Source organism: Mytilus californianus, unplaced genomic scaffold (assembly GCF_021869535.1).
Source record: "Mytilus californianus isolate M0D057914Y unplaced genomic scaffold, xbMytCali1.0.p SCAF_6, whole genome shotgun sequence".
Lineage (NCBI taxonomy): Eukaryota > Metazoa > Mollusca > Bivalvia > Mytilida > Mytilidae > Mytilus > Mytilus californianus.
Window position 1 is genome coordinate 116,643,538 of NW_026262712.1, and position 16,965 is coordinate 116,660,502.

Consider the following 16,965-nt stretch of genomic DNA (forward strand, 5'->3'; position numbering starts at 1 on the left):
TGAAAGTGCAAGATGATAAAATAAAGCATATTTACAATCCTATAAGACTTTAATTCCAATTCAATGTTATTATGAAAAATCAGTCTAACAGTTTGTATAGAAATTTTATTGTATTGGTCATGCTAAAGGTGATAGGTAGTAATTTTGAATTGCTATAAAAATGTCCTAACTAAGCTTTCATACAATTTTTCTTTTGAAAAGTCTTCTATATTCATAAGAATCAGACATCACTTGAATTAAAACATCTTATATTCAGTAAAATATATGAGAAATTATATACAATACGTTGTTAATAAGTTTCCATGGGAGATAACCTAAAACATTATTCTTTTGAATATAGAAGACTTTTCGAAAGAAAAAACATGATTATCTCCCATGGAAACTTCCTAACAACGTATTGTAATTTCACACATATTTTACTGAATATAAAACGTTTTAATTCAAATGATGTCTAATTCTTATGAATAAAGAAGACTTTTCAAAAGAAAAATTGTATAAAAGCTTAGTTTGGACATTTTATTTTATCACCTTGCACTTTCACGACTTGACTGTCGTTTTCTACAGCAATTTGTTCAAATTTCTGACCAGTTGAACAGTTTAGATTTATAAAACAAATTGCGATTTGGTCAGAATTTTGAATAAGTTGCAATAGGTGGAGAGCAACACTTACAGTCAAGTCACAGTAACATGCAAAAATAAAGATACATTGTCCCATAAAAAATGTACATTACCCACAAAAAAAAAAACAATCAATTAAACATATTACAAAAAATGATTTATTAATTTCAATGAATTAAGGACCATTAAAAAACTTTATAGCCTTGAAAATTTAAAAAAAAGCAAAAATCCTAAATCCTTGTTTTCTTTTCATTGTGTAGGCATGAATGAAAATGATAAAAGGAGAATTCGGAAACGTACCGACATGTTTGCAATCGCAGAAGGAAAATTATATTATAAAGGTGGAAAATATAACAAGGGAGAGAAAAAAAATTAGTTATACCAAAAGATCAAAAATAGCATTTATGAATATTTTCCTGTACTTAAAAAATCTCCTAATTGTTTGCTTATAAAATGTGCATCAATTTAGTACTGATTTGTATATATGTTGTTAAAGCAATTTACCTGTATTTCTGATTACTTTCATTTTAATGAATGACATGTCAAATTGGCAAAATGATAAAAGAGGGACGAAAGATACCAGAGGGACAGTCACATTTATAGATCTTCTCCTACTGATCATTTGTGCTTCTTACAGACTCTCTTTTCCTACTACAAGTTATGCAAAAATAGCAGAAAATCGGTTAAAACAGTCTTTCATGGGCAATAACTCAATCAAGGAGTCGACTGTAAATGTCGGTAAAAAATGGTAAAGGTCAAAATGTTATACCAGTCATGCGATAAAACTTCCACCATAATATTTATTCCAAAGATACTTTATTATGTAACAAAACTTCCTATTGGAATTTATTTTATGTGATAAAAATTCCGAGGCATCGGTCCTTTTATTATGCTTATGGCTTATGTATCACATAAAATTAATTCCAATTGGAATTTTTGTTACATAATAAATTATCTTTGGAATAAATATTATGGTGGAACTTCTATTCTGTGACAGTCCTGTTGGAGCATTTCGCTGTATACAGTTTCTTTCGATTTACCAAAGTTTCTGCAAAAAACATAAAAAACGGTGAAAAGCGTCTTTTTAAAGGCAATAACTTCGTATCAAGCAGTCAACAGACGATTATGGCCATGTTGACTGATTTATAGATCTTGTCCTACTGATCATTTGTGCTTCTTACACTCTCTCTTTTTCTACTACAAGTTACGCAAAAATAGCAGAAAATGGTTTAAAACAGTCTTTTATGGGCAATAACTCAATCAAGGAGTCGACTGTAAATGTCGGCCATGTTTAATTATTTGTAGATCTTGCCTTGCAGATCAATTTTGCTGCTCATTTTCTATACATCTACTTTAGTTTCTGCAAAACAACAAGAGGCTTTAAAAAGCCTTTGTTGCTCACCTGCATCTTAAACAATGGCCACTTTTTATTTAAAAGTTAACTGACAATTTTAGTCATGTTGACATATTTATAGATCTTATCCTTCTGATATTTTCCCCTTCTAATAAAGTTTCTATTTATCTATTATAGTTTTCAAGATAAAAAACAAAAAATGCCATAAAATGTTAAAAAAAATATCAATAAAGGGCAATAACTCCAATAACGAGTCGACTGAATATTTTAACCAGTATAGCTTATTTGTAGATCTTGTCTTGCTGATCATTTGTGCTATTTAAAGTTTCTATCTATTACAGTTTACACAATAATAGGCAAAAATGGGGGGAAATAGTCATTTAATGCCAATAACTTCAATAAAGAGTCGACATACAATTTTGATGATATTGACGAAATATAGATCTTGTCTTGCTGGTCATTTTGGTTTTTTAAAGTTTCTATATATCCATTACACTTTTCAGATATTAGTCAAAAACGAAAAAAAAAAAAAAAATCGGTAAAATTCATCATTTAAGGGCAATAGCTCCTATAAGAAGTCGTCGGACAGTGTTGATGTAAATAGACAATAGTGAATGTTTAATCTTCTGAACAATTTTGCAACAATCAGAATTTCACTATTAATAGCGGTTTTCAAAATAATAGGCAAAACTTGCATTTTACCCCTATGTTCTATTTTAGGCATGTCGGCCATACTCGTTGGCAGGCGGAGTCATCAGACACATATCTAAACTAGATACACCAATAATGATTGTGGCCAAGTTTGGTTTAAATTGGCCCAGTAGTTTCAAAGGAGATTTATGTAATAGTTAACAAACGAAAAACGCAAAGTGATGACAAAAGCTCACTTGGACTTTCTGCCATGTGAGCTAAAGAATGGGCAATAACAAGCTTTCAATGGCATTATTCCCTATAAGGAGCCAACTGCCCGAACTAAAGATAATAGCCCAATTCGCTTAAAATGGTGAACATCCTAATTTTAGGATAAGTAGGTATTTCTTGACATTCTGAACATTTCTGCATGTGTCATATTTTCTTAATCTATAATAAATTTCAAGATAAAAGACAAATTTTGCATTTTATTCCTGTGTTCTATTTTAAGACTTGGCAGCCAAGTTGGTTAATAGGCCAGAACATCGGACACATTTTTTAATGTAAAAACCTTGAGGATGACTGTGACCAAGTTTGGTTCTATATGTCTCAGTAGTTTCAGAGGAGATTTTTTAAAAAGTTAACAGGCGACGACGTGATGGAAAAAACTCACACTGGTCCTTTGGTCCAGGTTAGCTAAAAAAAATATAATATAGTACTATTGCATATACCGGTAGTTGTTTTTCTGTCATTCTACAGAAAGATGAAAAAAAAAATTCCATTGATAAAAAAGCTAAATATTTGTCAATAAGAGTAGGTAACTTAATTTACATAACAGTTTCTTTTACTTTGCAATTCATCATTTTTATCAAATCATGTTCAGCTTCAGTTTTAATTTTTTTTCAAGCAAATAAATAATGGAAATACAATTCCACTTTTAAAACGGGGAGTACATTGATCCTTGCAGTTCCTGAACAAAGGGTGGGAAATTTAATGTAATATAATAATTTTTCGTGAATGAAGACAATAAAACTTTTAATGACACAAGATCCAACAATGATTTGCATACATTTTAATTTGAGGTGCATATATTGAGTAACATGGGATTCCAAAATCTTCAACCTAGGTTTAATTGATTATTTGTCCCAGCATCAATTGAGCCACAAACTATTACCAAATTTACTTCTATTAGGTACTGCAACATTCTATTTTTTTTCTTTATTTGAATGACATTTCACCTCTTTGATGCTGGGTTGTTTAACTTGCTAGGGAATTATATACATGCATCTGTAATAAACACATACTATTATCATTATAAATTACTGTAATTAGATAGAGATGAATCAATAAATTATGCAAGTGATGAGATAGGTAGTTTGATCAATAATGATATAGATAAGAGGTAGTAGTAGTTTGGTTTACTAATGCTCAAATCTTGAAAGTCAAATAATGCATTAATCAAGATTTGAAAAATAATATCTTAAGGGAATAGCAATAATATCAATCGAGAAAAAATAGGTGTGTCAGCTTCTCCTGCTATGCATGCATCATTCACTATGCAAATACTTACTTCAAAATAGAGAATATGATGCATTTAGTAAATGAACAACAACAAAAAAACTCATCATATACACCAGATTAATTAGACTGAGGACTATTCTGGTAGCTAACAATCTAAGACTGCTAAAACATTTCTCACTTGTGGGATGAGACAAAGAAACATCATCACATCAGTCAACCAATTTGTGAGGGTGATTGTAAAACTTGTGTATTGTCAATTTTCAGATTTTTCTTCATAACCTTGCTGGAGCAGTTTTTACATCAGAAACACAGCCCTGTATAATGTCAACATGCACACATATAACATATTAATTGGGATATGTAAATCTAAGTTGTATGATATCAGTACACCTACTCTATAACAAAGACCAAATTAGTAAGCAAATTGATACAAGAATACAAACACTGAAATGTCACCCAACCTTTCTTGATGATAATTGAATTCATGACAAGTCTTTAAAGGAAAAAGGTTCCATTTCAAATATTACACATACAAAACATTATCAATGATCCATGCAAATGAGGTAACGGTCAGATGAAATCTGACTGACAGTCATGTACACCATACAATCATTGGGTACACCAAATTTTATTAGCCTTTTGCTTGTAATATTTGAGAAAGACCAAACCACAAAAAACTTAACATTGTTTGGCTTACCATGAAATAGAGGTGATTGTCAGATAAACCCTGCAAGACAGACGTGTACATATTCAGTCATTCTATACACCAAATATAGTTGACCTTTTACTTATTGTACCCGGGAAAAAGACTTAATCTAGAAAACTTAACACTGATCATTGAACCATAAAATGAGGTCAGGTGAACCCTGTCTGATGAACAAGTGTTCCTTGAAATGCATCTATATACCAAAATACACATATCTGAAAAAAAGGCGATTAAAAAACTTGCTTTCTAAGTGGTCATTGAACCATTAAAATGAGGTCAATGACAAAGGACAAATGCCAGACAAAAACCCAAGACCATTTAAAAGTATCTCTATTCCAGATGAGGATTATTCAGCTAATCTTCCTAGACCTTCTAAAATATGCAAATTAATTAAAATTATACAGGGATAATTTTGTTGGACAAGTATTTCACAATGTCACTCCTTCTGCTACAAAAACTTCAATGATAGTGAGTCAATTACTGGAATATGATATATTTTTATGATAAAAGTCTGCCCCACAATTTACAAATATTGTCTTTTGATAAGGTAACTGTGTTGTGTAAGGGCTGTTCCATTAAAACATGCATGGTACCCAGGGAAGGCACTTTGAAAACAGAGTGACCACCCATAGAAACAATTTTAGAGTCCTGCATACATTTAAACCCGTACAACTATATTTCACACCCACCAATAGTGGCAAATTTAAGTTGCCTTCCCTAGGTCCCATGTATGTTTTTTATGGAACAGCCCTAAGCTGATATTCAATGAGCTCACCTTTGAAAACCTTTATCATATATTTTGATGTACAGTCCCTGTAACGTAAAAGTTAACACTTTTTTCATTCGGGAATCGTACGTACAGCGTTCGGTCATCGTTCGTACAGAGTTCGGTCATCGTTCGTACATCATTCGTATAGCGTTCGTACAACGTTCGGTCAGCGTTCGTTCATCGTTCGTTCATCGTATGGTAAATGTCATCGTTTAGGGTTTTGTATATCGTATGGTTCATGGTATCGTTAAGCGTTTTGTTTGTCGTATGTAACATGGTATGGTTTAGCGTTTAGGGTTTCGTTTATCGTATGGTTTAGCGTTTAGCGTTTCGTTTATCGTATGGTTTATCGTTTAGCGTTTCGTTTATCGTATGGTTTAGCGTTTCATCTATCGTATGGTATATCGTTTTGTTAAGCGTATGATATATGTTAGGGTTTTATTTCAGAAAGGTATTTCAATTATTATTTTTAGTTAAAATAATTTAATATAAAAAAATGCGGGATAAAAAAAAACACAGTTATTAGTTGGATTGATTGGTAGTTGGTTGCGTACATGTACTTGTATATCCCAAACAACCAAACGGATGCCCTACTTTGGCAAGGTTTTTTTTTACTGCCAGCCGAAAGAAGAACTGTAGTTACCATATTTATATCCCCTTGTCACCCTTTGGACTATATTAGATTGGAAAGATTGGATTGGAAACATTTCACTTGTTAATTAAAGCAAATAACTTATCTTAATTATTTTTTTTTTTAATTTTGAATCATTGTGTTAATAACATTTTAAATTTGATCTTATAAAATGTTAAAAAAAACTAACCTAAACAATACCCTTAGTTCAATGGAACGTGAACTATCTATTTTACATACAACTTATTTAGTCGTAAAAAAAAGTAATGGTTGTAAACGTTTTATCTTCGATTGAGAAACGTTTAGCAATGCAATAAACTTACTTTAAATGTACTATTACTTAATGTAGATTTCGACCTGTATACCATTTCTTACCGATAGAAAAAAAAATCTGCAACTAATATCATTACACTATGGAATACCCTGCTATATAAAACGAAGGGGAAACATTTCCTTCCATCACATTTTGAAATGAGTACATTTGTTGTAACATGAGACCAAATACCGCGAAATATATTAGTCTCTCTCTCCTCCTCCTTCTCCACGAACTATTTCTTTGATCTAAATATTTCCTTGATACAATAAATGATATATAATGTTCTATAAATGAGGGTTTATATGAGATACATGTTTTATATCTAAATGTATTAAAAAAAGACAACACATCCATGGCATTTGTTCCCCTCAATGTCAGAGTCTGATATAAACCGAAGATTGCCAGGGATATATAAAAATCGTGAAGACTTCTATGGAACCAGCGTCGCTTGCGATTGCTGCTATTGGTGTTAAAATTGTTATTTTGACTGTAAAAGGTGTTTAAGTCCATGTATGAGTAAAATACAGAATGAAAAAATAACTCTACCTTTTATTTTATATATTTATATATTTTGGAGGTAAGCTGCTGTCCAAGTTTCACAAATTTTGATTTTAACGCAAATCATTAAGATCGAATCACCTAAAATAACCAACCAATTGTATTTTAAAAGTTGTTGATTTGTTCTTTGGACGAATACATGGAATATTTGTCACTGGACGTTATGCATGCAATCAATGATCAAATACAAATCTACAGTATTTATAAACATACTGCAATTGTATATATGAAAGAGACTAAATAATAAAAATATTTATTATTTTACACATATTTGAAGGATCGAAATAATCAGTTCTACAAATGGTTGTTATTGAAAGACTTAATGCAAATTTTACAAATATTACATGCCTCTGTGAAATTTCATACCAAACTATTTCCTTTTATCGTGCATAGCTCATTTTCCGAATCACTTAAGGTTTTTAACGATCTTCTTACTTGTTCATTACATTCTAAAATTAAAATCCTACACAAATTGCCAAAACTTTTATGTGCAGGCTAGGCAGCGTAAAAGATAAATGTTAGTGTACAAACGGTGTTTTGAAGGCCGATATCCATTTGCGCTTAAAAAAGAATTAATTTGCGCCACAACTTAATTACGCCAATTCTTCTTTTGCGTCACTTTCTCTTGAAAACAGCAGCATTCATTTGCACCAATACAACAAGCATTTATTTGCGCAAATGTTATAGACTTATTTGCAAATTTTTGTTCTTATTGCACTAAGGACAAACATTTGCATTAAGGACCTGATGGAATGATAGAATTGACACCAAGAACATGGCATATAGAAGGAGACTTTCTAAAAGTACATAATTTCAAATTTTATAATTACCGGCTTTAGTAATTATAAAGTTATTTAATGTTTTATCGACAGGCGCCACACTCCGTTGATTGTCACCTGTGTAATCGATAGCAATTCGCGATCATGTTCGTTTAACCTTGACCCGTTTTGGATCCACTTGTATACTGATTAAACATGTTTATGGTATTTCAATTTTCTCTTATTTCGTTCGTTTGTTTGTTACTGTCGTATTTATTTTGTGGCACGCGCTGATTAAAAAGTCATTTAACTTCGAAATAATAATATCGATTGACACCAAACTTTATATTTATAAGTTATATACTCATATCTTCTTATATCGATGTTCTTTGTGGTCTTAAAACATCGTTTTAGTGTCCTTTGTGTAAAAACTTTGTGCTCAGTCCTTTGCGGTATTTCTAAACACCGTTTTGATATTTAATTAATAACTGGATTCCCTCCACATATTTACGGGCTAGTTTCTGAGTGCTGAATTCATGTATGTGATCTTATTCACCATTCAAAATTATTGTGCACGAGTCATCTGTAAATAGCCTTGCAAAGCATGATTGAACAGCGCGCATTATATTCCCATCTAATTTCTCCATTTTTCTCTATAAAAGCCTGGTGGAATTTATAATCTTCACAACCACGAAAGGTTTCAGAACCTCTATCAGACTCTATCTTCTAAAAAAAAATTCAGACATCCTTTCAAGTGAGTATTCTTATGTTACATGTATATAGGTTAATCGTAAAGAGGTAAATATGGCACAATTAAGTTCTATTTTTTGGCGCAATTCATACTACAAGAAAAGAAAAAAATGGGCGAGATTCAAACCTTTTCTAAATGGTAGTTGGCGCAATTTACACCTAACCGTTCTGACAAACCGGTAATTTCGTCGCCCGCGCCGGGGATATGAATTTGACATTAATCTTCCTTCAGTAACTTTACAATACGCAGCCGTGACGTCATTTCCGTATATTGTAGATAGTACGTGTGATATTTACACCAGAAATACCCATTCAAGTGAATTTTATCTTTTAGGAGGACTCCATTTCGGGTAACATTAAATATAAATAAAAATAGAATTACAATTACAATTAAAAAAAATTGATAATAATAAGTTCAAATGTTGCTTTATTAAATGCACCTAGGTACGTATTTGTAAACTTATGTTATTACTTTATTTCATGCATCTTATTTTTGTATTCTTTTTTGGCGTCAATTACATAATTGTTTTCTAGTTGACCCCTTCATAAATCGAAAAACGCATAAATTTTAAACCTAAATACAATCACATGGCATTGAATGATTTCTCCAACTCTAAACTAGTTATAGATGCCTCTTAATTTTTATTTTTCTCGTTGGGTTGCTTGTCCGTTGACGTTTACGCCATATATTTTTTTCGGTATTTGTAAAAAGCCGCTCATCGATCAATTTCACAAGAAATCTAATGAGAAAAATACTCGTAAGGGAGCTACCATTTGATTTTTAGGGGGGGGGGGGGGGACTAGATTGAAAATTTTTGTCCTGCATTTGTTTTTAGCTGTAATCTCTGTCCTGCCTTTTTATTTTTCACTCTATTCGGTCCTGCCTTTTTTTTTAGTTTATCCTGACTATTTATTACCTAAATTGTCGTTCTGACTTTTTTTTTTTTTTTGCAAGTGTCTCATCCTGCCTTTTTTTTTTACTCAAAGCTCCCTAAGTCATGAACTTTAAAGTATAACTTGCTATCAATTTTTGTAGTAAGATTGTTTTGTGAAGAGAGCCCTTCAGGATACTTCATCGTATACGCACAAAGATAAAATTAATGAAACACTGTTTAGCTGTTTATATCATGCAGTGAATTTTGAAAATATGGTTTTAAAAAAAACGGTTATTTCTGTTTAATAATTTTCTGTCCCTTGTTTTAATAATTAGGACACGTGCAACCGGTTATACAACTAGTAAACCATGAATAATCTCAAACAACAAATTTTTTATTGGTTTGTCACAATTGCTTATCAATGTCGTATGGTTTTGGTGTGTTCCCATTTCGCCTTAGCTGGAAATTCCAGGTAAAAAAGGTATAATAAATACTAAGGCGATATGGGAATTGTACTAAGGCGAAATGTGAATTTAGATGAAAAAATTAAATAAACAAATTAAACCTCTGTGTTTTTATAACAATATAAACAACATGTAATTAGGGATTTTTTTTTCTCTTGGATTATTATTTTAATATTTATTTATAAAAAGACACTTTTTATGATTTAAAAAATTGTGAAATCAGAAAAAAAATCTACAATAAAACATAAGTCAGTAGGAAAGTTGCTTCTTTTATGCTTTATTTAAGAAAAGTTTCGATTGTATGAATTTTATGCAATTAAAAAATTCTTAATAATTCAATTATCCTTTACATTGTGCAACACAAAAAGTTAAAAAGAAAGAGAAAAAATACATTCCCACAGATTTATTTACATATATGACAGAAATTTTAATAAAATAAATAAAATAATAAAAAAAAATTTTTAATTGTGTTAATTATATATAATAAAGAAAATTTCGCCAGACCACAAGTAGAGAACCATTTCTACAAGCTGATGATGGTGACATCAACAAGCTACTCATATTTACAACTGCTGAAAATCTACGACAACTGTGCACTGCAGACACTGTATACTGTGATGGAACTTTCTACACAGCACCACCAATGTTTGACAGCATTTTCACCATTCATGCATTTGTTGGGACAGCCATGTTTCAAACATATTTGAAATTATCAATGTGTTCAAGAAAGAGCAAGCATCTAACGAGGTAAAGAAAGTACAGTATGCAGCAGGTGGCAAGATAGATGAGGGGGAAAGCAAAGAAGTATAGAGAAATAGAAGAAAGATTCGCCAATTTGAAGGAAACCCTACACAATGGTACAACTGACTATATTCAGTATGGTGATGCAGCATCTTACATCCTCAAACTTGGAAACTAAATGAACTTTGAACATTCAAATGTGTACATCAGTGCCTTGTTTTTCAAAATATGAACTATATGGAAATAATTCTTATGTTTTATGTATAAGTGCTTATTCTCATGCTATTATTTATAACATTGTGCTTTGAATTCAGTGCTGATTCAGAAATAAAATATTTGTTATGATAGTTTGATATTTGTCTTTATTTATTCATTAAAATATGAAACATCCATATCCAATTTGTCATATCTAATAAGACTTTATTTACAAAATATAACACATGAGTAAAAAAATACAATTTCAGAAAAAGAAGAGCAACTATAAAAAAAATATTTTAAAAGTGGGACACAAAAAATCAAAAAAAAAATATCTTCTTTTAAATAGTATTTCATGGTAGAATTTGACATCAAAATAACAAATATCAACTAATTGCAATACAAACAAAACATAACTTAATTACGTTGTTTACAGAAGCTCCCATTTCGCCTTAGTTAATTCTTGTGTACCTGAAAATTTGTACTAAGGCAAACTGGGATTAATTTTATATAATTATTTTGACAGCTAAGGCGAAATGAGAATAAGCCATGGTTTTCGGCAATATTGTAACAATAAGGGTTTATCCTTCAGTATTATAAAATTGCTTTAGTCATTTAATATATTTTATTTTTGTTGTTCATGTATAACATTTTTAGATTGATAATATAATTGCATCATTTTGAAGCATTATTTATATAATTATTTAATATTTATTTAACTTGCATACCGATTTGATTGGCCAATAACTGTTTAAACACATGACGGCATACTAATATTATACATGAGCGTTTTGGAAAAATTCGGCGGATATTTAATCAACGGTTCCAAGGAAAGTTTTCTTGTAGGGTAAACGAAGGGAGAAAATAGGCCTCTAAGGAGTAAAACTTTAAAATTGGTAACCTTTAAATTGTTTAACTTTTCATATTCAGGCTTTCTCCTTAATTGTTAATATGAAGAATCGCGTTTTAAAGCCAGATCTTTTATCATTGTTTCTGTTAAATCAAGGACATGTAATACATGTATTCTATTTTTCTGGATAAACTTATTCACAATGATATATGGAAATTCGGGACGATTTAGAAATTGGCATGTTGTGTATACACCTTTCTATTGGTAAACACTTAGTCTATATATGTTGCCAACTTGATGTCCTTATGTGTTTTTTGTTGTTTGATTGCTGTCTTATTGTCGTTAAACCCACCGTGATCTCCTACTGTTTAAGTTCTGTTTAATGTACGCTTAAATCGGTTTAAAACAAACTGAGTTTTGCTCAGAGGAAGAGTAATAGAAGAGGTTTTTGTATATAAATTCTTAGTGCAAAGTAAACAATAAAAAAAAGGTTTCACTTTTCAATTTTCAACTCCCCAAAATTATAAACTGTATTGATTTTGAAGACGTGTCTCATCTAAACGAAGTCTGAATGGTCTCCAGCTTACCATTTTATTGTTTCCCTGTTTGGCACATACCTAAATATAAACCTCATCACATTTGATCCCAAAATTATCAATAAAATTGAATTTGTCGTAGTAAATTCCATTGAGCATAAAACAAATCCAAACCAGACTTGAATTATATGGATATTCATCTTTTTTTTACGAAATATGAAGAAAAATAATAATTATCTTGTTTGACTTTGAAACACGGAGTTAATACTTTAAATTACATTGTGCACAAAATATCATAAAATCTTCCTAGGAATGAGAAACTCTTTCTTCATAGAAATGTATGAAATAGTTTACACTGGACATTAAACAACCAACAATCAATCAACTTAACTATATCCAAGGGATTATTATTATGCATGTACATGTATATAAATGCCAGGTACCATATAAATATATTGAATAATCAACATCCGAAGCATTTTTCAGTTTCCGTGCTATCGCTCCGTGTCGGTTAATAATTTTTAGAATAAAGTTAATAAATCGATCTACGTAACACACTATATAATATATATAGAAGTCAAAGTATTTACATGCATGGCGGAAAAGAAATATACGAAAACAATAGGTACAATGTGCATGCAGCCTCGCAAATAATATTTAAAATATGACATTTATTTTATGAAAATTAGGACTTTAATTTTTGTATTTTTGATGGGATGTTGAAGTTTCTAGAATATAGAAAATACACGAGAAAACCCCTTAGTACACTATCAAAATGTGATTGGTGTCCATTGTACTTTATATTGTTTAAGCATTTAGTGTATTCTTATCATTTGGACATCTGTGTCTCTGGCTCTGAACAAGAAATTGCGAAGACGTTATGCTAATCAATTTACCTTTAAAATGATTTTTTAACAGAATGTTATATATATGATTTTTAAATTGATGTTTTTCTTTGTGAAAACAAAATAGACCTAAAGCTAAATGTCCTCGTCAGATGTCTAGTGTCCCATAAGCCTATCTAGGCTGGGTATTTGTCTTATTTTATTATTGTGCAATGTATATTACAAATGTATATAATTTGTATATAACTTGGTAGACAAGTACGTGACACTTTATAAAATAAATTATCTCTCTGTATAATGGAAGGCGCTAAACACTTTAGAATATATACCACCAGCTGGTTCTTTTTACCTGGACACAGATCTTATTACGTAACAAGTACGAATGTAAAATTGTCGATATGGTATATTCAGTAGAATATACATGATATCTCTGGACTGGGGTATTTAAGATATGTTGATCTGACAATGGATGTACATTTATTTGTGTTTTATGATAAAAAAAAAAATGCACATTACCATCGTATTTTCACAAAATCTTTAAAATGTGTTGACTTGGAGCATTTATATATTTTCAAAACCGGAGACAAATCACTGATTTCCAATTAAAGACCAATCTCTTTACTATCAGCAGTGGGCAAAGTATTTGAAAGAATTATATTTAAAAATGTATTTAGACGTTACGCACGTTCCCAATAAAACTACGCTTTTGACGTTCTTCCAAAGAAAGTTTCAAACGTTATAGCTTACAACCTACTCATGTGAAAAAATGCCGCTTAAAAAGACCGTAGAATTAACATTCTTCCAACAAGACTAGTATTCATTTTGTCGAGATTTTCTAAGTTGCTTCTTTATTTTAGCTGGGCATAGCATTAATAAATGCAAAATTCCATAGAATTAAAACAAAATTTTACACATGCAATTTTTTTAATTTTGCGATAAATTGTCTCCAACAATAGTGTTTAGCACTGAATAACAATTTGATGTCTTGTAATATGATTTAAAATCTATTTTGTATATTAGTAAGCGTCTTTTATTTTCAAAATTCAAAATGTTTTGAAATTTTAAAACTGAGTTTGATACTATGAGTGAAACAAATGCCGGAAAATATGAGGCTACCTCTAAGAACGAGCGTGCTTCCAACATATCACATTGACTGCACTGTAAAAACAGTGTTTAGATTCTAAACACAAATCTAAACACTTTTTCTGTGTACGTTTTGAAACACGTTTAGCATCTAAACATGTTTAGATTTTAACAAGTGTTTAGATTCCAACAAGTGTTTAGATGTCAGATGTTTAGACCTTCTGTTAGGCTACTAGTACTATGATTTTACAGGAACTACTAGTGGTACAGCACTACAGATTGGATACTAATAGTGCATTGTATAATATTGTAGAATATACAATTCAAGTGTACAAATCTGCTTAAATGTCCTTGTGATTATTTTTACCATCATTTGTCCTCGTCAATACAAAATACTAAAGCTAGAAAACTGCAGTAATGATAATAATAACAATAATAATAGGGTTACACATTTTTAATTTTTATTCTTCCTGGAGGCCTAAGAAAAGTCTGTAAACCATAAGACCAAGTTTAACCCACCATTATTTTTAAAGGAAAATGCCTGTACGAAGTCAGGAATATAACAGGTTTGCTTCCATTTGTTCTGTTGGTTTATGTAGACAAGCGTTTGATTTTGTCAGGTTTTATGGACCTTTACCTTTTTAAATACAATATGGAGGTTGGATCTTTTATTTTGTTTTTTTATTCCAGACTTGAGGATAACATACAATCTATTCAAATTATTTCAATATTTTATTTAAAAGTCTCACTTAAAGCAAACAAAAAATACAATTATAAATCTTGATATAATCTGTACAGATTTATGAGAGACAATAACAAGTTTACATTATTTTCCCTTGAAAAATTATAACATTTTCATCACCAATTTCATAAGTGTTAATAGGTTTAATGAAAAGAATTTGCCATATATAGTCATTTACAGGAAAATGTAAAATCACATGAATTTTATCCTCAACAAAACAGAAATTGTCAGTCCATCTCCTATCATACAGGAATTGTTCATTACGGAACTATCTTCTTTTGAATGATAAAGGCTCTTGGTTGGCAGTTCTTTTTGGTTGTCAGGTGAACTTTTGTAAACTGAAACGAAAAAATGAAACCTTCAAGTACATGTACATTTGTAGTGCAACAGTCACTTATTCTTTTATTAAAATACATTAAACAAGGTTCTCAAAAGATTCTTGCAAAAGAAAAATACAAATTGTAGTTAAAAAGACAAAACTTTAAACCATGTACACATCAATAGACAAATAAATCAAAGGGAACAATATAGCATGTAAGTTTTTTTATATTTTTAAAACAAAATCCTTGATTTCTGAGAGCTACAGTCTTTTCTCTTATTTGTAATATATTTAGCGCTTCCATTTCTAGTCAACATATTACCAGAGACATATAATACAAGAGATTTGCAACTCGTCGAACTAAAGTAATATCTCCTGGCCACTAGGAAATCCTCGCGAGATCTTCTTAGGTAATTAAAAGTATTAAAAGTACTCGAAGTAAAGATGAATGTTCTAATATAATATCATAAACTGATTATGAAACAGATCGGCTTTCAGTGTTAAGATTATCATAATCAAATTATATATCTATTGTATTATATGTCTCTGATATTACTGAGTATCGGTTTACACTAAATCTTCTTTGACATTTTTTTTATACCATTTCCAAACGGATTACTTTTCGATTTCAATGGTTTTGGTTTTGTTTTTACATTGTTTTACAAGTATAAAAATCAATATTCACGCCATGTTGTGTTCTGCGAAAATAAAAAGAAATCTACTTTCGTTGCGCACGATGTTCCTACAACACGACGTTACTCCAAAAAATGCGACGTCAAAGAGGGTTTTCTAAAATTTTGACGTCAATTAATTAAATTAAGTAAGTTTTATTTTGTTTTTTATATGTGGTTGGTTGATTCTGTCTCATTAATTTTTATGATGTCTATTTACCACGAATTACCTCAAGTTGTGAAAATCGATTTAACAATGTTTACCCTTAATTCACCTAAAAATGCTCGTAAGTAATGTAGGAAGGAAAATGGGACGTATACGGTTTTCCATAAATCAATTAAATTTTTTTTTTAGATGTACAAAAGTGTTATCAGAGGCTGCTAAAATTTCATGGTGCATATCATCTGTCATTGTAAATTTTCCATATCTTGATTCAACCCCGATACAAATATATCTAACACTCTGCAAGTAAATGAAAACATTTTTCCTTTGTTTAATTTGATTTGAATTGTATTCTAATTGACACATAATTTGTCGAAATACAACTCTTCATTACTTGAACCCAAGCTTGAAAAGTATTTCCCCAGTGATCTAAATTTGCCTAACTGCTTAAGTTTTAAACGTCGGATGTAGTTCATGTAACGAGATATTTTTTTTATCATTTCATCATTCTTTTAAATAAATCGCTTAAAGCTAAAAATGATTCATAAAAATAGCAAAATTTAATCTGTGTCGAATATATGTTCCGAGTCTAGCAACATGCACATTCTTTTTTTCGACAGCCATCAATATCTTTTTCCAAGTTTCACTACTCGATTTGTTTTTATTATCAGGAACATTTAATTGAAACAAGATTATATAGCACATGTAACGTCGGAAATAAGCGTTTTCCGGATTTTTCGACGTTTTCAGACGTTTGGACAAAATGACTACCGTTTTGTAATGTTTCGTAGCATATGATTCCTTTAGGACGCAAACATGTAGTTAAGAAAAAAAGGATCTAGGCAGTTTGTACTCTTCGTGTATCTAACT

The 16,965-nt window shown here is 30.6% G+C and overlaps 1 protein-coding gene across 1 annotated transcript in view; it reads right to left on the reverse strand.

The window, feature by feature from the left end:
- LOC127705970 (tRNA wybutosine-synthesizing protein 2 homolog) overlaps positions 1-5,630 on the reverse strand; it is a 56,093-nt gene extending 50,463 nt beyond the window's left edge. The window contains exon 1 of the mRNA XM_052210352.1: positions 5,605-5,630. The gene's annotated coding sequence lies outside the window, so the exon portion shown is untranslated. The remainder of the gene's footprint in view (positions 1-5,604) is intronic.
- Between the last annotated feature and the right edge of the window lie 11,335 nt (positions 5,631-16,965).